The 25,273-nt window shown below is 45.7% G+C and overlaps 1 protein-coding gene across 4 annotated transcripts in view; it reads right to left on the bottom strand.

Annotated features, from left to right (window-relative positions):
- The window catches only part of LLGL2 (LLGL scribble cell polarity complex component 2), a 77,984-nt gene that overhangs the window by 48,070 nt on the left and 4,641 nt on the right, over positions 1-25,273 (bottom strand). Inside the window, exon 1 of one of the 4 annotated variants that reach the window (XM_066587500.1) lies at positions 13,964-14,083. The exons of the other annotated variants lie outside the window; for them this stretch is intronic. The gene's annotated coding sequence lies outside the window, so the exon portion shown is untranslated. Of the gene's footprint in view, positions 1-13,963; positions 14,084-25,273 lie in introns of those variants that run through there. 4 annotated transcript variants of the gene reach the window in all.

Raw genomic sequence — 25,273 nt, 5'->3', positions numbered from 1 at the left:
ACTTTCTTAAGGCCATAGCGCTTTTTCTCCCTGAAACACAGTAAGATCGACATAAGGAGTTTCCCAGACATGTTCCCTATAGGTATTTCTACAGGAAAAAAAAATGTTGCAAGTTTTGATGCACTTTAGTGCAAAAATTTTAAATTTTTTCACTTTATGCAGGGCTTGCTTTTTAAAAAGGGGGAGGCTGAGTGGGATGAGCACGGCCTCCTGTGTGCCAAAACATTTACTAATTATCTTACAGTCAGACTAGTTTGTTTAGACCCCCCATAAACAAATTCCTTACATACTTTTCATAGTTTTAATTACAATATAAACAAAAACGGGATCAAAGTAAATTAAAGAAAATGTGTGTGTTTTCCGGCCAAGTACCTTTTGTAAGGGCAGATAGTCTAAGAACGTTCGTTTCCGCTTATTGACCCAGGTGTAAACAAGGCACCGATAAATTGGTAATCACATCTTTCATGCAGCCCAGATAGAGTTCGTTCGTGTATGTATGTATGTATGTATGTATGTATGTATGTATGTATGTATGTATGTATGTATGTATGTATGTATGTTAAAAAAAAACGTAATAGTCTGTAGGAAGCACATCCGTGTAAACCGGCGGAGATATGTGGCTGAATATATGCACCGTGTGCGCGGCCCAAAGGATTTCACGCGAATTCATTCCTGTACCGGTTGCATCATAAACCTATGATAAAATAGGCCCTTGATGCTGTAATAGGACCTTTTCAGTTTTCATTCACAAAGCAAAACTTGATAATGTTTGGCGTATCATATTACTAGTATTTGCCAAGCTTTGCAGAAGAGTATCATTAGGGAATAAGCTCTCTTGAACTGGCTGCATATTGCCAAAATACTGAAAACAGTCAAAACTACTACACATCAAAACCAGACAAAACACAAAAAATATAAAAAAAACACCTATACATTTAGTCTTTTGGCTAGAGGGAAACCTTAGAGGACAAATTTCTTCCTTCTCATATCTGCTAAGCACAATATTGAAATTTTGGGACCTCCTCAAAAAGTATCTCTTGAGGGCCTATCTGGGCTTGCATCCCCCATTTTCGGCAACCCATAATTTTTTTCCCCAACAGACAGTATCCAGGTTACTAGGCTTTTCGAGATCTCAGGGTATACTGGTCACTCAACTACTCTCAGGTGGCACCATAACTCCCTTCCAGAGTACTATGGGAAGAGCTTCTTCCCCCAAGTGCCTGGTATAATTACAGTCAATTGGACTAGCTTAAGCCCCATTTACACGCAAAGATGATCACTCAAAATTCATTTGGAGTGATCATTTTGCCTTAGCTTCTAATGGGCTAATCAGCCCATTAGCCCATTAGTAGCCAACTAGCTTCATTTGCATGTATTTAGAGAACAGCAGGTGGTCTGTTCTCTAAATACATCTTTGCTCTGCCACGGGCTGCCAGCTGTGTATAGTGCTATCAGCGCTGCCTGCTGAGAACACAGCATGCCGTCCCCGTTCTTTGGGACGACAGCCTTTATGCTGACCTGAAGTCCGCAATGAATGAAGAGTGCACGGCAGGTGCACGATGGGCATGCATTTACACGCAACGGCTATCTCTCAAAAGCCACCATTTTCAGCAACTTATTAGTAGAAGGTTCATTACTTAGGGCATGGACTTCCTCTGAGTGTCTGTGTTGGAACATAAGCACCCCCACATCTGATCTCTCCTCTACGGGCTACACCTGAGGGCATCACACCCACACTACCTTCTTACACATCTCGGGGGGAGGAGGGAATTAGAGGTTTCTTTCTGTGAGGCCGATTGAGCAAAATCCTCACAAAATTGTCCATTTCCAGCCGACTCCAAGCAAACCGTTATAAAGTCTTGTCTTGATGGTATTCACCACTAGTCAGGCTCTGGTGTAGGTTACCTCATCCTTTCTGATTTTTGTTGTAGATGTGGTTCTTTGTGTGCTACCATATTACAATTACCAGCCAATTAAATAGCTTTGGGAGGACATTACAGCTTCATAGAAAAAGTTGTGCAGAGGGTCAACATACATCTCAAAGCAAATAGCTTAGTGTCCATGTTTCCGGGACAGATCTCTCAGATTTAGAAGCTTTTTGACATTGTTTCGCAGCTATGAGTCTGGTAATTCCCAAGTTTGGGAGGTCTTCTTGCTCCCAAATTAGAGAGAACTGGGTCAAAAAGCTGCGTGGCATCATGCAAATTTAGGATATGGTTACCTCAATCCACGAAATATGAGACTTTCTGGGATATTTGGGATCTATGGATTAGGTTCTAGAACTCCCCTCAATACCATACCTGGTTGGGTAGTGGTTCCCCATATATCTTCACGACTAACAAGTAGTCCAATGTGATCCCAGAGAAAAAAATGGAGACCAATTAGCTCCAGGTGGGAAGAGAATATCAATTAACTGTCCTCAGCCTTAATGGCAATATTGACTACCTACTATCTAAATTTTAGGGACTCTACAGTGATATGGTCTGAAATTTAGGTGATCCCCGCTGCTGCTCAGTGACTTTCCTGTTTACCTACGCTCGGACTATTCACTGGGAATTTTTAAAGTTATGCTTAATCTGCCTTAAACATGTATTGCTTCATCTTTGTTATTTTACCTTACTACTTCTCATATGTACACCTACAAGCATACATATACAAAGAATTCTAGATCATTTAATATATGTCTTTGGCTGTGCCCATTGCATTCAGAATGCCAGGATTCTATTTTTATTTGTGAAGCCCTTAAAGGTACGTTGCTATGTAGCAGAAAATATTGCGGAATGTTCTCAATGGCCATTCCACACCGAAATTCATACACGAAAATGTGTTAAAATGCGCCATAGAATAGAGGAGTGAAATCTAAAAAAAAAAAAAAAAAAAAAAAAAGGATCAAAATAAAAGTCTCTGGTGTGGATTTTGGCAGGTTTTTTGTTGCAGTTCTGTGAAAGGTCCATTGCAGACATTGCACATTTTCTGCTACATGGGAACGTACCCTCAGAGTTTGAAAAGAAAGGAAATATAAAAAGATAGCTTCATTAATAATGCTTACAGAACTTCGACAAAGCCGCAAGAGACAGATCCAATCCACCCGAGTTCCCAAATGCTTATAGCAATGGTGATCACCAATACAAAAGTGTAGCCAATGCAACCTATAAGTTATCATAAAACAGCAGCACTTGGAGGTATGTAATAAAATCTTAGTAGAGCCGTTATAAGACTGTGGCCACATTTCTCGTCAACCATAGAAATAAGCCCCTTTATTTCTCTCCCTCCTTTCCTTTTTTTTTTGGAAGACACAATAGCTTTGTCGCATACCTTATGTTCACCAAAGAGAAAAAAAAGCCAGAAGCCAGGTCAAACAGAGTCCAAAGTTTGCACCTTTGGGCCAAGTCTGCTTGAATCCCTTTCAGTACACATTAACTGGTACCCAAGTCAAACAGCTGGTTTTGGCGCGGGGATGCTACTGCCCCCAGGCACTTTCCATATAGCAGCCACTGCATGTGAGAAGGGATTCATATGAGTAGCCATCCTGTAATACAAGGCCAGCTGCAAGTCCACCAAGATTGGCTATAGAGTGGCTTTCCATCCCAAGTCATAGAAGCAGGTCTTGAACAGAGGACCCCACAAATATGAAGAGGGATTGTCATCTTAGCACCGCCCTCCTGAAGGGTCCAACACATCAGGTAAGCAAGTCTAGTAATCCAATAGCATAATTGATGACTTTTACCAATTGATTTCCAAGTCATCTTTCCCAGTTATTGAATAGCTCCAGAATATAGTTCAGCGTTAATGGATTATTTATGTGCAATAAGATATTACTAGCGCACATGTACATTTATTTTTAGGTAAAATGAATTTTAAAATCCTTGATTTTATCACCGGAATTACAAAATGGTTCTAAAATAATAAACAAAGGGCATGAAGTAGGTCAAGACCCTGGTGGCTGCCGCTCTCCAATATAGTCAGACAAATTATTCTAATAGTGTGAAGAAACAAAGACTCCTCAACCTCTTTACTAAATAAGTTATCCTGCAGCCCAAAACACATCAGCGCCCTCTATAGGAAGTTTTGCACAACACCGGCAAAGACTTCCGATGCATCCAATGACAGCACTGAGCGTGACCGCCCCCCACAGTAGACAGCAGCTCGATATTAGTATATTACTACCGATTTACCCAACAAAACTGGTCGGATCTGAATGAATTGTGGATTCCATTACTTTTGCCAAAGTTTTGGCCCGGAGCTGCGCATTAGCATTCACCAAGGATGCAGGCCTGTAAGAATCAGGAGATTAGAGGGTTTTTTTTTAATCAGGTAACAATATCAAAGTAATAAAAGCTTTATCTGGAAGGGGGGGGGGGGGGGGGGAAGGGGCGACTCTTGCCTGAAGATCTCCATTAAAGTTGTATGATAAACCTGCAGGAGAGCAGCTTTGTGTTTCCATAAAACTTTAAAAGAAGTTCCATGAACACCCGGAGCTTTATCATTAGGCCTCTGAGCTAGAACAACCTATATCTCCAAGATCAATGACCACTCCAAGTATTTTGACTCCTTCTGGACTTGAAAACAGTAATGTATTTTAAAAAAATTCAGGTCCCCTTCTCTTAAGGCGCGTTTAGACAACGATTATCGCTCAAAAGCCATCTTTTGAGCGATAATCGTTGTGTGTAAATGCAGTTTCCGTTAAGCTGTATCCCACTCCCTGATGACAGGCTCGGTATGAAGAACAGAGCGGTGCAGCTGTGTTCTTCATACCCCGCTCAGAGCGCTCGGCTGTACAACAGCCAGGCGCTCTGTGCAGAAAACAGCTGGATGCAGAAGACAAGCAGGGACACCACACTTGTCTTCTATATCCTCTGCTTGCAGTGCAAGGTTATCGCTCATGAGCATCTTGAGCGATCTTGCGCTGTAAATGACAGCGATAATCGCTCAAAAGATATCTTTTGAGCGATAGCCGTGTCTAAATGGGCCTTTAGGATCATCAGATTGTTAAATATTTTTTAAAGTCATTGCTTATCTTAATAGGATCTACAAATCACTGAGCCCTTGGGCTACTTGCACAGCAGCGTTCCTCTTGCAACACACAGATAAAGAAAACGCAGAGGGCAGCTGACGCCTGGACTCCTCACAGCCACCAAACTGAGATGTCCCAGTGCCAGCTGCAATCAGTGTAGCTCCTCCTGCATTTTGCAGGGAAGAAATGCTGCAGTGTAAAGACCACGTTCACAAGGGCACATATCATGCTTGCCAATGTGAGTTTTTCACGGCAATGCGAAGAGTTTATTCAAAAGCACATCACTTCTGTGAAATTGCGATCCTTATGCGAGTTTCACGTAGGTCAAAGGATCGCAAGTGTTTCCCATTGATTTCGTTGGAGTGCCATGCGAGGTCTTTTAAGGTGGGCAATATTACTGTTTCAGCCATTCCTTCCCAAATAAGAAAAAAAAAAAATGCATTTTTCTTCTACACGATAAATAAAAGTCAACACTAAGAGGCCTCCTGTCCACAGGCGATATTTTATTATGTTATCCGTCGCGATAATCCGCACCCAGATAAACTATGGAAAGTGCGTGTACTTGAGTGGAAGTCTGCCACGGTTTTCCACGATGAACCCATCATTATGAAAATCGCAGTGACTTTAGTGTTCTCCCACGGCGGAAATCTACTAAATTAAAAAGTTACATCCTTGGACAGTCGCCTAAATTGTCTTAATTGTCAGTCCGACCTCCTTCCATTTGGGAGATGGAGACGTCAGTCACTAGGCAGAGGATGAGGTAGAGAACAAATGGGAGAACACCAGGACCAGTCCAAAAAAAGCAGGCTACTCTTCAGGTAATTTGTCGCTGATTTACATGTAGCACATGAGGCGGAAAAACAAGAATTTGGGGGAACGGCAGCTATCTGAACCTAACCGTATGACTTTAACCCCCTTCACATAGCCCATCTACTACTAGAGATGGGCTATGTATGACTAGGATCATGGTCGACGCGCTTTATTGCCAATCTAGGTTTCTTAAAAACGGTAGGAGCTGCCCACGTAATCAGATAGTACCTTACGCCTGAGGCTACCCTACGTATTAGGCAGGTCTCACAAAGAACAGCGGGTCTGGATGATCAGAATCTTATGTGCAGAGCTACTCTAAAAGCCCTTGGACACAGCCCAATTATCAGGAACGACCATTCATTAGCCTGAATATTGGGCCATATAAGGGCTCATTCACCCGAGCATGTATACACAGCGCATTTACGCACACTCATTCCCATGAATAGGACCCATTGCTTTCAATGGATTCATTCACATTTGCATCTTCCCATGTTGTATTTTGGTTGCGTAAATAAAACATATCCCATCTTTGTGCGTATTCACGCAACCACAATCCACTCTACACTTGAATAAATGCACCCCAAGGTTGTGGGGTTTTTTTTTTTTTACACACAAACGAGAAAATGGCGCGTGTTTAGTGTATTGCGAGATGCACAAATGTCACACGAATATGAACCTTATTCTTTTGAAAGGGGTCATATATATGAGATTTTTTTCCCCACATTGCAGAAACACACAAAAAAAAGTGGCATATCCTATCTTTGGTTGTTCCCCCGGAACGCCTCGCCCACTGTTTTCAATGGGGCTGGAAAAAGCATTGCATGGCGTGAGAGATGCAATGGGAAACGCTTGCCGATTCCCACTTCCCTGAAGTGGTGCAAGGCGTTTTTGATAGGGAAATCACAGGCTCGATATCGCTCTCGGCCATGTGGAATTAGCCTTAGACACTGATCAGCTAGTGGAACAAGCAAGAACAAATAGACGTGCTTGTTGATTGGCGCTCATTATACCGCACAAAGAATTCAGGGGACATAAAAAGACCTTTACAGGCTCAACATTTTTTTTTTCTTTTTTTATTGCTCCTGTGGGGGTTTTCTAGCTTTTAGACAATTCCCTTGAAAGACCACAGATGGCTGCAGAAAAAAGCGTAAAGGCAATGGGTCCTGAAGCAGGGACTCTTAGCAGCCAGCTGGTATCAGGGTTTATGTATTCATCGTGGTCTTGTCACTTTGTATCTGGACTTTGATGTGATTCTAAAAAAAATTGCAGCAAAGAAAAAAATAAATAAATAAATTTATAAAAAAAAAAAAAACACGTTTGAATGTACCTGCATATAAAAAGTTGGTGTAACTGCTTAAAAAGGATAGATACTCAATGCCCAATTAAGTGAATTCTCAATGAGTCCATTAGAGGGGTTGTCCAGTTGTAAAGTATTAATGGCCTATATTTAGGAAACATTGCCAGTCATACCAACTAAACACAACACATTGACCGCCAATCCCGGCTAAACTGAGATTAAGACATGTTCATCAAACGCCACCATATAGATTACAACCGGGCATTCTTGCTCCCATCCGTCATTTTCCAGAAGAACACCACCAACACAGAGGAGAAGGTAAACATGCAAAAATGTAGCCATGGTAGCCTATATGGCAGGCTAAATAGCTACAAGTAGTCCAAGATATCAGCAAGTTGTGTTTATCTTAAGCTCCATTTACACGCAATGATTATCGCTCAAAATTTGCTCATAAGCCATCGTTTGAGTGATAATTGTTGTGTGCAAATTCTCTCATTTTTCGCTCTTCGGCTGAACAATGATTTTTACTTCAGCATAAAATCCATCATTCAGCCAGACAGAAGATAACAGACCGCATGCTGCGTTTGCTGTCCATGGTGCTGTATTCTCCACGGGAGTGCCGATAACATTGCTTTCAGCATGGAGCTCACAGCAGAACAAAAGGGGCTGAATGCAGAGAACAGACCACCTGCTGTTTTCTGCATATTACTTCCATTTACATGCAAATGAAGCTGATAACCTGCTAATGGGCAGTGTTCATTAGCAGGTTATGCAAAACAATCACTCGTTCTTTTGAATGATCTTTGTGTGTAAATGGGCTCTTACTTTCTCATCTACAATAGCCTGAAACAATGGACAATTGTAAGGACCAAAAGCAGATACTCAGATCTTCTGGCAAGTACAATTTCAGTAATAATGGGGCACTGGAAGCGAAATATCAAATAGAAAAGAATGCATGAAAACTAATGCACCATTCGTTCATCGTTGACTTTTAGCAAGATAAAACTCAGCAATAACTCATATCAGCGCCGCACGCTGAGTTCTCAATGGGATACCAGCTGATAGCATTCTTTCAGCTGGTATCCCGCACGGAGGTTCCAGCGATAGTCCAAGAACAAAGCAGTTCCTGCAGTTCTTGGCGCTATCAGCTCAGTGGGACACCAGCTGAGAGCTCCGAGAACAAAGCAGCTGTTTGCATATATAAAGCAGCTGCTGTTCTCGGAACAGTGAGCCACTCTGCCTGCATTAAACTCTTAAGTAGCTAATCAGCTACTTAAAAGTTTATGCAAAGTATAATAAAAACTCAAAACGGTCACTTGAGCGATCATCTTTCAGTGTAAATGGGCCTTAAGATGGCCTAAGAGGAGTATGGTTGAGTCTGCAAAACAAATGTTCACTAGACAGTTGTTTCCTCAGCCCTCAACCTACTTCTATGTACTACATTCACAGCAAGACCCTGTAGACTGCTACAGGTGGTGCACTACGTCACCATATAACTGATTGTACTGAGCCAATGGGCGCATGGGTCCTGAGGCTATGTTCACACCACATACGGTAAATAGGTCTGGTGTATACATATCGGGGGAATGGGCAGGAGTCCACTGGGCTTTACACATTAGTTTTTATTAAGAGATGCCATTATTTTCTGTACGCAGTGCCAGCAAATTCTGCAACAGACAAACTTGCTGCCCGGCTGAACTTGTATGTTATGTTATTGGGGGCCAGTCTTGGACATGCATGTTCAATCCTAGGCAGCGTCAGGCATGGTGGGTTTGTTCCTAGCAAAAAATATGTTTTGCACATGATTTTGGAGTGAATTTTTGCAAATGTGTTCTAAAATTCCCTAGCAATTTATTTATTATTTTTGCCATGTCCAAGCTTATTCTAAAGGCTTGTTTATATGTAGCCATTACTGCTAAGTGAAACTGTCCCCCAGAACACTGCTTCCAGGGGGGAGTACCTGGGCACAGTACTGTGCAAGAGCATCAGGCAGGTGTGGGAAAAAAGGATGCAAAACAAGAAGGCTTTCAAAAATAGGAGCGTTAATTAGTTTATTTAGTCAATTACAAAATGCAAAGTGAATGAACTAAAGACAATCGGTATTTGTTAGGACCACCTTTTGCCTTCAAATCAGCATAAATTCATCTAGGTACACTTGCAAAGTCATGGATTTTGTAGGATTACTAGTACAGTCATATGAATGATTAAACCAATTATACCAAGCATTTCGATAAAATTTCATATTTAGGTTGAAAGTAATTAGCCAAAACAGAAAGAGCTGTGTAGGAGCCTTAAAACTGGGTGAGCAGTCCAATTCTGCTACAAAGATGAGGTTGTGGAAGACAGTTTCAGGTCACAGGTCATACTCCAGGGCAACACGGAGCACAGCAATGAGACAATACTGTATCAGCAAGGACTCTCCCAGGCAAAGATTGCAAACCAAACTGATGATTTGGATTCAACATGTGGAAGCCCGCAGCGGAATCTGACCCTGCCTGCGTCTGAGGACAGTGCTTACCTACCTAGGTCTTCACTATGAATGTGTGCGGAAGTGCCGACCAGCGTGCTACTGCACACGTGCAGTAGAGATTATTTTTAAAAATCTCCTACCTTCCTGCGGAATCCTCGACCTGTCCGCAATACAATTGCGGACGGGACACGAATCGGACAACTTCCATTGACTTTGATGGAAGTTGTCCATGCGGAAACCACAGCAAAATGGAGCATGCTGCGATTTGTTTTCCGGACAAGAAGGTCCACAAAACAAATCCGCATGCTTTAATTAAGCTGCGGACGCCCATGTCTTCCTATGGGTGGCTTAAATTGCGGATCGTCCGCACGGATTACGCAATTCAAATTTGCCCGTGGACATTGGGCCTAATTGAGTGTCTGCAGGCAACAGTGAAGCATGGAGGAGGTTCAGTACACGTTTGAGGCTGTATTTAACAAATGGAGTTGGGGGATTTGGTCAGGATTACTGGTGTCCACAATGCTGAGAAATACAGGCAGATACTTATCCATCATGCAGCACCATCAGGGAGGTATTCTGCAGGACAACGACCCCAAATATGCAGCCAATGTCATTAAGAACTATCTTTAGCGTAAAAACAACAAGTAGTCCTGGAAGTGCTGATACGGCCACACAGAGCCCTGATATCATCATCATCATCCAGTCTGTCTGGGATTACATGAAGAAAGATTTGAGCGAACTACATCCACTGAAGACCTGTGCTTAGTTCTCCAAGATGTTTGGAACAGCCTCCCTGCAGACTGCCTCCAAAAACTGTGTGCAAGTGTACTCAGAAGTATTGATGCGGTTTTGAAGGCAAAGGGCGGTCACACCAAATATTGATTTCTTTTTTGTTCAGTCACTCTGTATTTTGTTAATTGACAAAAATAAACTATTAACACTGTTTTTGAAGGCATTCTTGCAAAGGTTTTAGGCAGGTGTGTAAAAATGCTGCACATTCCTGCATATGGGCGTATTTGCATTGCGGAGTCCGTGGCGGGCATCTGCCTCCAGAATTTGTGGTGGGCATCTGCCTCCAGACTCCGCTGCAAATACAGTCCCTAGTATCCAATTGCAAAACACAATTTTATCTCCACGAGCGGAGAATAGATCGCAGCATGCTGCGATTTTGTGCGGGTTACGCACGTCCAGCTTCCATTGAAGTCAATGGAAGCCGTCCGTCCCGCAGCACTTCTACAGTTATCACTGTGGAAAGTATTGCAGGATACGTGTAACCCCCCCAGCGCCAGTGGCTACTGCGCATGCACGCTGGAGTGCCAGCCGGCACATCCGCAGCATGTGCAGAAGCCGCCGGATAGGGAAGCTGGGGGGTCACTGGCCGGGCACCGGGCCGAACTCCGCTGCGGGAATCCCGTATCCGGGGTCCAACCCGCCCGTATGCAGGAGGCCTAAAGAGTATGCGATGATTATTTCTCTGCCAGATTTGGTAAGACAGAGGGCCCTACATGTGGCTTTTATTAAAGCAGCACTAACGTGGCCGAATACAGTCTCTTCTTCCTCTCAGACCTGTGTCACCCCCAGTCCCATCGTAGCCCATTACAATGACAAAAAGTTTATATTGCTGTATATTACATGATGCACTAAATTTGATTAGGCTATTTACATTGGTTCAAAGGCTTTTCAAGAATAGAAACGGCTTGTCATCAACATGAGAACCTTGTAAATAGCCATGTTCACTCCTACCGACCTGAAGAAGGAATTCCAGCTATTTTTTTACAGTCTATACAATCTTGGGACGAAAAATATCTTTGGTCTCTTTCCCAAATGTGAATAAGAGCACATCTCCTACCTCTACTAACCTACTAACTTATCACATGTGGACCGATATCCTAAAAGCCCTTTTACACACAATCATCACTCAAAAATCATTCAAAGTGAGTGATAATTGTTCATCGAGAAGCCAAAATATCGCTCACCTGTCGTTGGCGGTTGTTTAGGCCAGTGTTCCCCAACTCCAGTCCTCAGGGACCGCCAACAGGTCATGTTTTCAGGATTTCCTCAGTGTTGCACAGGTGATGTAATTATTGCCGGAGCCTCAGACATTGCCAGAGGTGTTCTTACCATAGGATGTCCTGAAAACATGACCTGTTGGTGGTCCCTGAGGACTGGAGTTGGGGGACCGCTGGTTTAGGCTGACTTTTTGAGTTCGCTTTGGCGGCAGCCTTTCCACGACTGATCTGCAGCTGAACGCCTACTGCACCCATTCTGCTGCAAATCAGCTCTGTGTGGACACAGTTTAAAGGGGTTGTCCCGCGAAACAAAGTTGGGGTATACACTTCTGTATGGCCATATTAATGCACTTTGTAATGTACATTGTGCATTAATTATGAGCCATACAGAAGTTATTCACTTACGTGTTCCGTTGCTAGCGTCCTCGTCTCCATGGTGCCGTCTAATTTTCAGCGTCTAATCGCCCGATTAGATGCGCTTGCGCAGTCTGGTCTTCTTTTCTGAATGGGGCCGCTCGTGCCGGAGAGCGGCTCCTCGTAGCTCCGCCCCGTCACGTGCCGATTCCAGCCAATCAGGAGGCTGGAATCGGCAATGGACCGCACAGAAGACCTGCGGTCCACCGAGGGTGAAGATCCCGGCGGCCATCTTCGCAAGGTAAGTAAGAAGTCACCGGAGCGCGGGGATTCAGGTAAGCACTATCCGTTTTTTTTTTTTAACCCCTGCATCGGGTTTGTCTCGTGCCGAACGGGGGGCTATTGAAAAAAAAAAAAAAACGTTTCGGCGCGGGACAACCCCTTTAAGGTTGCCTTTACATGGACAGGTCATCATTCATCCCAGCAAACAACGGCCCAGTTTGTGCGTTCGCTCAGTCAGTTTGCTGTACCAGTGAATGAGAACGACAGAACGATCAGTGTTAAAACTGAATTCACAAAATGTTCGAACAATGATTTTTATGCTTGCATGGAATGAAAGAAAAAAAGTGCATTACCGTTCAGCATTCAACCGTTGGCAGTATACACTGAATGATTGTTCATTCTCGCACAATTAAACATTGTGTGGTATGCAGAGAAAGAGCATGCCACGATATATTTCTCATGTGTACCAATACAGTGTCCACATATACCAATGAAAGTCCATTGACTCCCTTCACTACATATCACGAGTCCGTGCAACGCACGAGTAATACAGTGAAAACACGGTCATGGAAGTGAACCCCAAGTTTGAGCCCCATAAACTACATTAAGGAGCTCAGACGTGGCGGATGGGGAAGCTGCGTTTGATACTCACCAGGTGCCCCTTTCCAGTACTGCGCCCTCGCATGCACAGTGCAATTATTTTTTAGGCAGTGGTGTACGCACTCTGCCATTCATTTCTATGGGCCAATTCACATAGCGTATTTGCGCAGGGTATTACATGGCTTTTACGCTATGCTGAATCTTGATTGCTTTACATTGGGCCATTCAGATGTGTATTTTTTACGCTACTTTCAGTTGCATGAGAAAAAAAAAAAAATTGTAGGATGTGTTATTTTGGTGCATATCACACACCATTGAAGACAGTGGGGCTGCGCAAATACACACACAACCTGTATATATTCACTGCATTTCTGCACAAGAAATGGTGTTTTTTTTTTTTTTTTTAAAGCATATTTAGAAAACCGCAGTAAGGCCAAAATATGCAATGAAAATGCGTTTTTCAGTCTGTGAATACGCTGCATATTCTCATACCAAAATACACATCCACCCATGTGAACTAGCTCTATGGAAGAACGCACGCAGAAGAGTAACACTGAAGTTGCCGTACGCACACTGAGACACGGTGCTGGAACTGGGGACCTGGCGAGTACCAAACAGCTCCCCGTTGCCACACGTTTGAGCCCTATAATGTAGCTCATGGGACTCAACGGTGAAGACAGGTTCCCTTTAAATAGGGAAAATAGGACAGTTCTGACATTTATTTGCCCTTGTTTCATCAGAGTTTCACTAGTAAAAGTTTCATCCTTCCGAGATGATTCATGGATACAGGGTGTGTGGCGGCTCCTGTCTTTGGGAGCTATACTATGTCGCCATCCCTGTATGAGAAGCTGTCAGCTGTCCCTCAAAAGGTCTGACAGTCCAAACAGTACAGACTATGTAGGGACTTGACACATCGACATGAGAAATAGAAACAATTGTATACATTTCCAGGAAGCATAATAGAGGAACGATACAATGCAGTACTCGAAAGAAAAAATTCCTTCAAGGGATTCTGTCATCAAGTTCTTTTGCCACTAGGGGTGCTGCATTTCGGAACATTAACCCGAGGACAGAATCCCTTTGTTATTTCAAGGGAAGTGCAAGCGTTAAAAGAGATGGAACAATACCTCAGACACGTCAGGGGAGGTGAAGGGTTCTTGAGGCCAACGAGTGGCTGTAAACTATCACACAGGACCGATGCCAAGTTATTCTCTGTATTACATCTTCTTAAGAATGTTTTCTTGATGGGCCAAGAATGGACCAATGTTCCCCGTTTTAGCACTTGAAAGAGATTTCAGCTTTTGTAATAGTTTGCATAATTTTCCCATACAAGGAATCCTGGTGGAGGAAGCCTCTTCTGCCCTTGTACGGAGGAAGCTCTGCACGACTAGGGAAACCAGCTCCAGTCTGCAGTAATGGCAGTATGTTCCCACCTGGGTCATACACCCTGTGCAGTTTCACTGCCGGTATGGCAGGAGTGGCACAGAGCCAGCAGCTCAGAGGTTTCTGGGTGTGTTTGCACTTACAACAGTGGGTGTAGGAGCTGGGAGAAGCCGAGACGTTCTGTGACCTGTAGACGATCCACCGTTTTATACGGGAAGAGGTGTGAGCTCAGGTGGTTCTGCACCGTCACAATATCCTAATATTACAACTGCCCACTCCTTCACTAAAGCGTCTTCATTCCTAGTAAACTTATATTTATACACAGCGGCTTTTTTAGTTACAGTTTAATCATAAGGCAAGGTCTAATGGCTATGGACATCGTTGGGAGGCAGTTTTTGTTTTCCACTTAAGTATTTTGAGGTATCCAATTATTTTTGCAATAAGGCTTCATTAACAATTTTGAACTGTTTGTTGTCTGCAGCTTCTACATAACCCGATATATAGACACTGCAGTAGAAGTCTCAACAGGAAATCTGTCAGATAGGACTGATGCTTAAGCCCCTTTTACACGGGACCACTGTCAGGCAAGTTCAGTGCCCGACAGCCGTCCCAGCAATATAAGGCCTGTGCTTTTACACAGCAGTAATCATCGCTCAGTGAATGAAGGAGTCAGAGCGGGCCGGAGATTGTTCTATCTAGCTCTCACCTCCAATCACAGTAAGCAGACAGTCGTTCAAAAGATGGACGGCCTCTTTACACTGTACAATGCAGCGACAGATAAATGATATAGTTCAGGTCTGCATGAAAGATACGATCAGCGATTTATTGCCGATCGTTCTCTCGCTGCACGCGGTGACACTGCGCAAATATTGTGCAAACCTTTTAATCCAACAAGCGACTTGCACAACAATCATGCCGTGTAAAAGGGCCTTAGGTTTCCCTCTGCTCTCTTCTTCTAAACTTTATCAGCAGCTAATTTATGACCGCGGCAATGTTTGTCTTTGTTATGGCCGTAAATTAGCAAAGAAAAAAAAAGTGCAGGAAAGATAAAAGGCTGAAAACCAAGCAGTCAGTCCAGCTTCACTGACTGATCTATTGAGACGTAGGGCCCTTTTACATAAAATAATTATTGTTCAGTTAATTGCTGGATCGTGTAAATCCTAAGAATAGGCCATCAATAATAAATCGGTGGGGCCCAGGACCCCTACTGTTCAACTGTTTGCCGATGCACACATGCACTGACCTTGCTTGGATATTACAGGCAAAGTTCCTATTCACTTAAAATGAAACATGGGCTGTAATACTAAACCTGCCCACTGCAGTGGGGACAGCACTGTCTGCTTCATGTACAAGTCAGCCATTAGGGCTCCTGTCCATGGGCGAATTTTCACTGCGTTCCCTGAGGCGTTGCTATGGAAAGCGCAGCCTCCTGTCCACAAGCGGAGAATCATAGCGATTCGCTGCTCGCGGCCGGCAATTCGCAGCATGCTGCGAATTGCCACAATTCTCCACGGTGAGCCTATTTGTCAGATAAGCTCACAGTGGAGATCCGTCTGCTGGCTCCTGCTCCCAGACGGCGGCTCCCATGGCAGAGATCCGCCGTGGGATTTCACAATGCCCGTGGACAGGCAGCCTTAGTGTACCAGCATGCCAGCCCAGAGAACAGCGGATTGCTGAGGATTCTAGGTGGCAGATGCAGATGGGCCATCAATAGGTTACAACTGAATAACTCCTTTAAAATGGGTTCCGTTATGGTGTCCATCATTTCACCCCCCCCCCCCCCCCCCCAAAAAATAAAGCTGCGTGCTTCTCCAGCTAATATACAGATGCTGCAACGCAAGTGCGAACAAACCCTTATACAGAGATATTTAGTAAGGATTAGGGTGGACACTCACTGGCGATATTTTCTTTCTTGCGCTGCGAGAGCACGAGAAAACTCTCGCCTCGCAGCGCAAGAAAGACACCGGTATAGAACCAGCATATCGCTAGTGCTTTCAATGGGGCCAGTGGCAGCAGCGCTAGCCCCATTGAAAACATAGGGAGAATGCCGCAGTCTTCTCCCACAGCTGTGACAGGAGTTTCCTTCATCCCCACGAAGGAATCCTCTGCTACAGCTGTCACAGCTGTGGCAGACGTCCACGGCATTGTATCCCATTGCTTTCAATGGGATCGGCAGCAGTGCCGATCCCATTGAAAGCACTGCTTTCTGCCAAGCCTCGCAGTATGATTATCGGGGAAGGGCTTGAAATATAAGCCCTTTCCCGATAATCAATAAGTGGTTAAAAAAAATTTTTTTTTTAAATTACTCACCTCTCCGGTGCTCAGACGCATCCTCTGGCTGGCTCCCCTGCACTGCTGTTAAGCTCTTTCAGCAGGCGGGGATTTAAAAATCCCCGCCTCCTGAAAGCGCTGTGCTGATTGGCTGAGGGCTCAGCCAATAGCAGCTAGTGCTTAGCTATTGGCTGAGCGCTCAGCCAATGACACATAGCCCTTAGCTATTCATTCATGAATTACCACTTCTTGATTATTATCGGCAAAGGGTTTATATTTCAAGCCCTTCCCTAATCATATTGCGGGGCTTGGCAGAAAGCAGTGCTTTCAATGGGATCGGCAGCAGTGCCTATCCCATTAAAAAACAATGGGATAGAATGCCGTGGACGTCTGCCACAGCTGTCACAGCTGTGGCAGAAGTCCACGGCATTCTACATCTCTTTTCAATGGGGCTAGCGCTGCTGCCGCTGGCCCCATTGCAAAGACTGGCGATATCCTGGCGTGACGCCGGTTTTTTCTCGCACTGCGAGACTTTACCTTTACTCTCGCAGCGCAGGAAAAAAAAAAAAAACGCCAGTGGGTGTTCACCCTTATATAAGGAAAAAAGTTACCACAGTAACATACCGTTAGAGCGTATTCACACAGCCGTCCGTGTATTATGTAACGGGCAAAATGTGCAGCAGAACAAGTCAAACTTTGGATTTTATCATCCAAATCATATTGTAAAATGTGCTAATTCCCCAAATCCCATTCCCAGGCCTCGTACCGTGTTGTGGATTATCAGATAAACGGAAGGATCGTGCGAGGAGCGGTGAAGCAGCGATCGGATATGGTTTGCTTGACATGCATTTACAATGAATTGTCGTCAATTACTGTCCCCTCCAATCAACTCCCCTGCAACTCCTTTCTAGTCAAATTGTTACTACGCCCGTTTATACGAAAGGATTTGCCGCAAACGTTTTTTAGGTCTGCATGAAACGATTTATCGCTGATTGGTGTAAACGCATGCAGCGGCCAGACTAAATCATCAAGCCAAAGCACTCAGCGATTATTAGCTTTGCACCTGTGCCATGTAAAAGGTCCTTTACATTACAGCGCAGCTTCCATGTTTTAAATCCTGTCCCCCCCCCCATGTGGCCTGAGCAGCTCCTAGGCTGGGCTCATGTGAGCTCCCCCTTCCCATTGTCCGCGCTCCAATCTCCGTTGACAGCTGTAGCCCTGCCTGGTTTAAAGGGACGTTGCAGAGGCTGCCGGCAATGGAGCTTAGTGATCGATTGGGTAGAGGCGAGTATATGCTTATTATCCTACTCAATGGGTGAGGGCAGGGGCATATCTATAGGGGATGCAGGGGACACGGTTGCACCCGGGCCCACAAGGCATCTCTTCTCCATAGAGGGAGCCCTGTATTATGAATAAAGCAATATAGTTTGGGGGCCTGTTACAGATTTTGCATTGGGGCCCAGAAGCTCCAAGTTACACCTCTGGGTAAGGGGGTTTACCAAGATGCTACAACTCAGACAACCTCTTTAAGGTTCAATTCCCATCTGTGTTAAGGCTATAGTCATATTTCCGTCACATGGGCCTTACAGGTAAGAGCATGCAGCACATGACCACTGAGATAATCACATAAATGGCATGAAGCTGCTGCAGAAGCTTCCGGGACTGCGGGGCATTTAGAAGATGATTATTTTCTCTCGAGCATCGTAATTTGTTTTTAATCTAAAATTTAAAATACCATTTTTTTTTTAAAAAGTAAAAAAACTGTTCCTTTTCTACCAAAAGAGGTAGAACACGTTTCTGTATTTAAGCTCTTCTGAAAGGATGAAGTGGAAGAAAAGAGGTGCCTGAATAGTAAGTGTGGGACAGAAGGGGCAGGAAAACAAGCCGATGATTCAGAAAGGAGATTTATGACTCCTACAGACAGGAACAGACAATGGAGGGTAAACAGCAGGAGGAATAGGAAGAACAGACAGAGCCGTCACCAAATACAAGACGCAAACCTCAAAGCTTATTACTAGGGACCAATACCGCTCAGATGTTCTAATATCCACAATCATTTGTGGAATTTTTTTAAGAGTCATGTCAGGTCATAAACGAAGGCCACAAAGGTGCGAGAGAAGCAGAAGCCTCTGGCAGTACAAGGGTTAATGTGAACGGTGCTTTCAGATGGAGAACAAAACACCCTGCGATGAGCCATTCACAGATGAGCCATTCACAGCGGCCCTAGCAGATGGCACCAGATAACATCAAGGAGAAGAGCTATTCTTCACACAACTCCTCCAGCAGATCACATCTCATCTCTGGCTTTATAGAAGAATTAGAAATTATCCGAAAACCCACAGAAAACGGATCTGTCCGTGGAGGATACTCCGTACAGTACACGGACACACGTGTAAGAGGGTCACATGTAGAAGCGTCCTCTACAGACTTGTCAGCAAAGCAACAAGTGCCTCGATCACCCCGTGGAGCTGCTTGGGGTCGGTCCCCAAATCCGCTACATTGTATCCTTCTACTGACTACAGTAACCTGCAAATGGATTGTGAAACAGATGACTATCGTGGCAGACTACAGGCAGCAACCGCAGACAACCATTTACAAGGCTTTCAGATCAGAGTCACCTAAAATCAGCCATTTGGGACAACTTTAATCTTACATGTGTAAGAAGCATTAGGATGCCTGTATCTAGTGTGGCTCTCCGATGGAAATGATCATCATCGGCGACACGGACATACCCAGGTGCCGGGCAGCAATCAGCAGAGATCCGCTGCGTACATACGCCCAAACACCGGCCATACTGTATAGGACCTTTCTGCGGACTTCCATCAGGTTAAGAACAAACTCACCTGACCCATTCACACCGGAGGATCTTCTGTCCCTTTTCAGTCTGTAGCCTTTACCCATTAAATTGGCATATTCAGCCTTTTAATACACAGACTGGCATCATAGCGTGCGCCGTTTTATTCTGCATAGTCCATTAAGGTCTATGGGTGTGTAAGAAATAAAAACGAGAACATGCATTAAGGTACCTTTACATGGGATGACTGTCAGGTGCATACATGCCTATGATGACTGTCAGGTGCATACATGCCTATGATGACTGTCACTTCTGTGCTTTCATACAGCAACAAGAGGCGTTCAGTGAATGGAGGCAGAGATCTCTTCCAGCCGCTCCACTCCTTCCACTGCAGTCGCTCCTAGATGACTGCCCGTTTACACAGTGGACCGTTAATTACATATGCCCGTGTGAATGAATCTGTAGGGCAAGGACAGACCGTCCGGATGCGGTCTCTGTTACCAAGCTGCTGCAGATGCGTTTTTCCACCACGTTTAAAGACCATGGAGTTACCCCATTGTCCGGTATAACGCATCAATGAGCCCAGCCACCAGTTACTTGTGACAGTTGTCATATCATGGATTAGGCGGCTGCAGATACACATATGGTCTGTATGGCTGTGTACACATGGAGCAGCCGAAATGCAATTAAAGCTAAAAACAGACTTTTTGGCACCGTTTTCAGTATGTCCACTTTAGAAGTTGTGGCAAGAGCGCACGTCATTGTCCTGACGCAGGTCCCATTACACTGTTTATACAGCCCAAGGGCCCATTTATTGGGTGGGTTTTAGTCCATGTGCTGTCGGTGTATTTCTTGCCATTCCCAAAATTACTGCATGTCCGAGTCTCATCCGTTAGCCTGGACGAGATTAAGGCATGCAGGGAATGGAGTCTGAAAATCGGAAGTGCAGCATCCGCGCCGTCCATTTTTAGTTTTTCTCTTTTGCACCTTGCATACAGCCATCTGAACACGGCCTCAGGGAACATTCAAGATCAGGAGAATTGTGGAATTTTCCACAGCTGAAGATCTGGCCCATTCGTCTGTTTAGGGACATTTTGGTGGCAATCGTGTAAATTTTTGTAAATGTCATACAGATCCAAATAATACAATTGCAGAAGTCTGCCACATGTGAATATACCCTCACTACAGTTTTCCTACTGCCCTGCAGCCATAAGGGACAATGAGCAAGATATAAGCAGAACACGCTGGTTTGCAGACCCGACAGATACTACAGACACTGGCACAACCGGAGGCATCTGCGCGCGTCACTGACTCAAAAGCTGGCAAGGCAAAGAGAAAACTACCTGCAATTTGTAGTTGCCCTTCCCTAAAATCCATCCCAACTCCACGCTTCGTCCCTTCACCCTCCCAGCAGGCTCCCATATTGTGGAAGGAACAGATAGATTAAAAAGCACTGAGCAAAGTCCACCTAGAACAAACAGCATATGTCCCGGCTTCTCTATTAACCACTGGGAAAGGCATTCGTTCAGCTGAAACCTCTAAAGGCCCATTTACATTCACCACTACCCGCTTACTTCAAGCAATCTTAGGGTACTTTTACACGGGCCGTGAGAAAGGGGACCCCCCCCCCGTGAGAAAGGGGACCCCCCCCTCGCCCCGTGGGAAAGGGGACCCCCCCCTCGCCCCGTGGGAAAGGGGACCCCCCCCTCGCCCCGTGGGAAAGGGGACCCCCCCCTCGCCCCGTGGGAAAGGGGACCCCCCCCCTCGCCCCGTGGGAAAGGGGACCCCCCCCCTCGCCCCGTGGGAAAGGGGACCCCCCCCCTCGCCCCGTGGGAAAGGGGACCCCCCCCCCTCGCCCCGTGGGAAAGGGGACCCCCCCCCTCGCCCCGTGGGAAAGGGGACCCCCCCCCTCGCCCCGTGAGAAAGGGGACCCCCCCCTCGCCCCGTGAGAAAGGGGACCCCCCCCTCGCCCCGTGAGAAAGGGGACCCCCCCCTCGCCCCGTGAGAAAGGGGACCCCCCCCCCTCGCCCCGTGAGAAAGGGGACCCCCCCCTCGCCCCGTGAGAAAGGGGACCCCCCCCCTCGCCCCGTGAGAAAGGGGACCCCCCCCCTCGCCCCGTGAGAAAGGGGACCCCCCCCCTCGCCCCGTGAGAAAGGGGACCCCCCCCCTCGCCCCGTGAGAAAGGGGACCCCCCCCCTCGCCCCGTGAGAAAGGGGACCCCCCCCCTCGCCCCGTGAGAAAGGGGACCCCCCCCTCGCCCCGTGAGAAAGGGGACCCCCCCCTCGCCCCGTGAGAAAGGGGACCCCCCCCCTCGCCCCGTGAGAAAGGGGACCCCCCCCCTCGCCCCGTGAGAAAGGGGACCCCCCCCCTCGCCCCGTGAGAAAGGGGACCCCCCCCCTCGCCCCGTGAGAAAGGGGACCCCCCCCCTCGCCCCGTGAGAAAGGGGACCCCCCCCCCTCGCCCCGTGAGAAAGGGGACCCCCCCCCCCTCGCCCCGTGAGAAAGGGGACCCCCCCCCTCGCCCCGTGAGAAAGGGGACCCCCCCCCTCGCCCCGTGAGAAAGGGGACCCCCCCCCCCCTCGCCCCGTGAGAAAGGGGACCCCCCCCCCTCGCCCCGTGAGAAAGGGGACCCCCCCCCCTCGCCCCGTGAGAAAGGGGACCCCCCCCCTCGCCCCGTGAGAAAGGGGACCCCCCCCTCGCCCCGTGAGAAAGGGGACCCCCCCCCTCGCCCCGTGAGAAAGGGGACCCCCCCTCACCAGTGTGAAGCAGCCCTAAGATTGAAATCCTATGCAGTAGATTGGTAATGTGTTTCAGGTTAAAGGGGTTGTTCTAATAGCAAGCACACAGATTTTTTGCAACCTCATTCAGATGACTAGGACAGTATGAAACAAAACAAAACATATTAACATAATACATATTGTTATTATATTCCAGCGGTCTCTGATTAGACATGCTGCACACTCTATTATGTGTTCTTCTTGCTGGCTTCATGTTGGGGTTTCAGATTTGGGCAAGCGCTCTCCCTCGATTAGGTGAAGGTCTGCTTGACAGGGAGCCCAGACCTGCTTTTCGGGTTATCAGTCTACAAGGGTTCATATATGGAAGTCCCCTGGCAACTCTGGTGAGTATCTTTATCACCTTTTAGTTTTGTGTTTACCATTCAGATGAAAGGAATGGCATATTGTTTATAACACCACTGAAGGTTACTGCAGCAAAATACAAATAAAGGAACTGAGCGAGCCAATAAATATCACCAACAACTAGAGAGAAGTAAATATGGCCACTAGCCCATAGAATACTAGTAGATCCATTCCGCCACCACCCATAGGATCCCAATGGAAAACACATTGTAATTCACAAGACAGCTCAGTTAGAGCTGATCACAGGAACCCCCACCAGGAAGACCACCTACAAGCACGGGCCATGCAGGACCCTGCAACCTGAGATGAAGTAGTGCAAACCAATTCTACAGGTTCAGTAGTAAGGCCTTCGCATTACATTGTGCGAGTCATTGACTATTTTTGTATGAAAAATACAAGAGAAAGTATCCTATTAGAAATGCAAAAAAATATAAAAAATGTCTCCATACGGCTGAGAAACCCAGCCCAATATTGCGCTTTTCCACGTGCGTTTTACCCACGGATGCAAGGAGTTTTTTTGTTTCACACGGGTCTAAGGATCGGCAGGTGCACCCCATGTTTATCAATGGGAATCATCGCATTCAGGAGCGCATTGCATGCGACGTATTTCAAGGGAACGCGAACAAGAAAAAAAAAAAATATAGGACATGCAGCAATTTCTTACCCCCTCGCTGCATGGTTGTGAAGGGGAAAAAAATAAGTGACCAATCTCACATGAAAGACTACATTCAAAAGGAACTGTCAAAAATGTATTAACACCCAAGCGATTGGTGCAGTTTTTATGCTTTCAATGGCGCGTATTTTGACATGTCTTTGATGCAGATTCCCCATTGGTTTCTGTGGCTGCTAGGTGGGAACTCACCTTTAAGACCCTGCGTTGTATGGACTCATAAAAGGGCTACGATAGTTATGTAGAGGCCTTGTGTACCTCTATCCGAACCGGTTGGATGGAAAATAAACATTGTATGGTCTATTGCAGTGTTTCTCATCTCCAGTCCTCAGGACCCCCAACAGGTCATGTTTTCAGGATATCCTATAGTAAGAACACCTGTGGAATACTGAGGAAATCCAGAAAACATGACCCGTTAGGGGTCCCTGAGGACTGGAGTTGGGGAACACTGGTCTATGGGACTGAATCAGGCTTTGCCGTTTGGGATGACAGGGGTGCCTGCTCCCAAAGCTAAAGTCTATGTCTGCCCCCCAAAAGCATTTTACAGGTTGAAAACGCATTCTGAATCATCTTATCTTCATTTTTACAATTAGAAATGTTTCCATGGAAATTCATATCTTTCTAACAACTTCCCCATAAATAAATTAAAAAAAGTGTAGTTAATTTTCCAGGCAGTTTTTGATTGTCATTTCTACATGCCAACACCAGCAGTGTGACGTTCCCCTCCCTTTAGTGTCTGTCCACCGCATCCTTCTGTGACTACAACTCGGGACCATGAAGCAGGATGAAGCATTGGGTCTCTACATAATAAGTCAATGTTTTTACAGAGTAATGCATATCCAGTCATTACCGTGGAATTTACAGATGTCTGTCCTTGTACTTCCAGACAGGAGTTGACATTGCTCGCCCAAATAAACTCTTGAGACACCACAAGAAGTCACTGCACCGGCATCTTAATATGGGGCCAACTGGAGTGAGGTGGAGATAAGTATATACTATGTGTAATGTCTAGTCAGGCCAAGCAGAAACAGCTGGCAAATGAACACGTGAGTATCACAGCGCCCATCTAACGCAAGCCGCAGCACAAGTTATGGATGAAGTGCTCTTCTGAGTTCTGACCCACCTCTTACACCAGTTCCTCCTGGGTTACTGTGTATCTGCATAGATCCATCTCATGGAACATCGTTACAATAGACTTAATCCATGAGAGTTGACCCATTCAATATGACCCTTTGCTGTTTACTTCCAGGGCAAGCAATGATCACACAGGTAGTAGCTTGTTACACAGCGCTTCAGCTGGCTCTATGAATCAGATAACTGTATGCCAAATCTTCAGGCAGCCAACCGCTATTCCCACTGACCTCCCCAAACTCAGCCGAGCACATATGTCTTCTAAGCCATTGCTGGACACATCTGGCATCGGAAATCCAGCCAATTCCCTCCCCAACATCTACCATTGGAGAAGAGAGGACGACCCCCATACAGACTGGATAGTTGGCGGGGTCGGCTGACTGTGTACCCCTAGCACCCAACTGACCTTGATGACTTCTAACGCGGTCTATCATGGTTGGTCACGGTGTCTGCTGTTTGGACTAGACATAATATAACTCCAATCAGTCTTGCCCTGTGGGCTCTTCACATGATCAGGGTAGATTTTTATGCCCAGGGAAAAAAAAAAATACGAAGCTCCTATTCAATAACAGCAAGCAGAGATCTTAAAATCTTTTCTAACGGAAAGCATTTGTTTTCTAACTCCGTTGTGGGCACAGAAAAACTGCCTTCTTGCCCGATGGATCCATCCTATGACAGAAGTGAACGGACCCCATTAAATTTAATGGGTCTGTCCGGATTTCATTATGCTGTTATAGGAACATTGCCTTATCTATGATGCTGCATCTGTGACTACAAGGAACAGGCTTATCTCCCTGCAGTTTGTTATGGCTGCATATCACGCTGCAGGGAAAACAAAAAAAAAAAAAAACACACACACAACTGGACAAATGTTATCGGCAAAAGGATTCCGGTTACATTACAAATATACATTGGTTGGTGCCACCCACCATGCCACATATGGACACTGCAGGGTAAAACCCACCTTCTACAATAATTTATTAAAGAGCAATTGCTTTTTAAGAGAAAAAGAAAAAATTAAACCAAAATATTTCACATGTCAGAGTGAC

The sequence above is a fragment of the Eleutherodactylus coqui genome, chromosome 13, assembly GCF_035609145.1.
Source record: "Eleutherodactylus coqui strain aEleCoq1 chromosome 13, aEleCoq1.hap1, whole genome shotgun sequence".
Taxonomy (NCBI): domain Eukaryota; kingdom Metazoa; phylum Chordata; class Amphibia; order Anura; family Eleutherodactylidae; genus Eleutherodactylus; species Eleutherodactylus coqui.
This window is presented reverse-complemented; position numbering and strand designations above follow the sequence as displayed.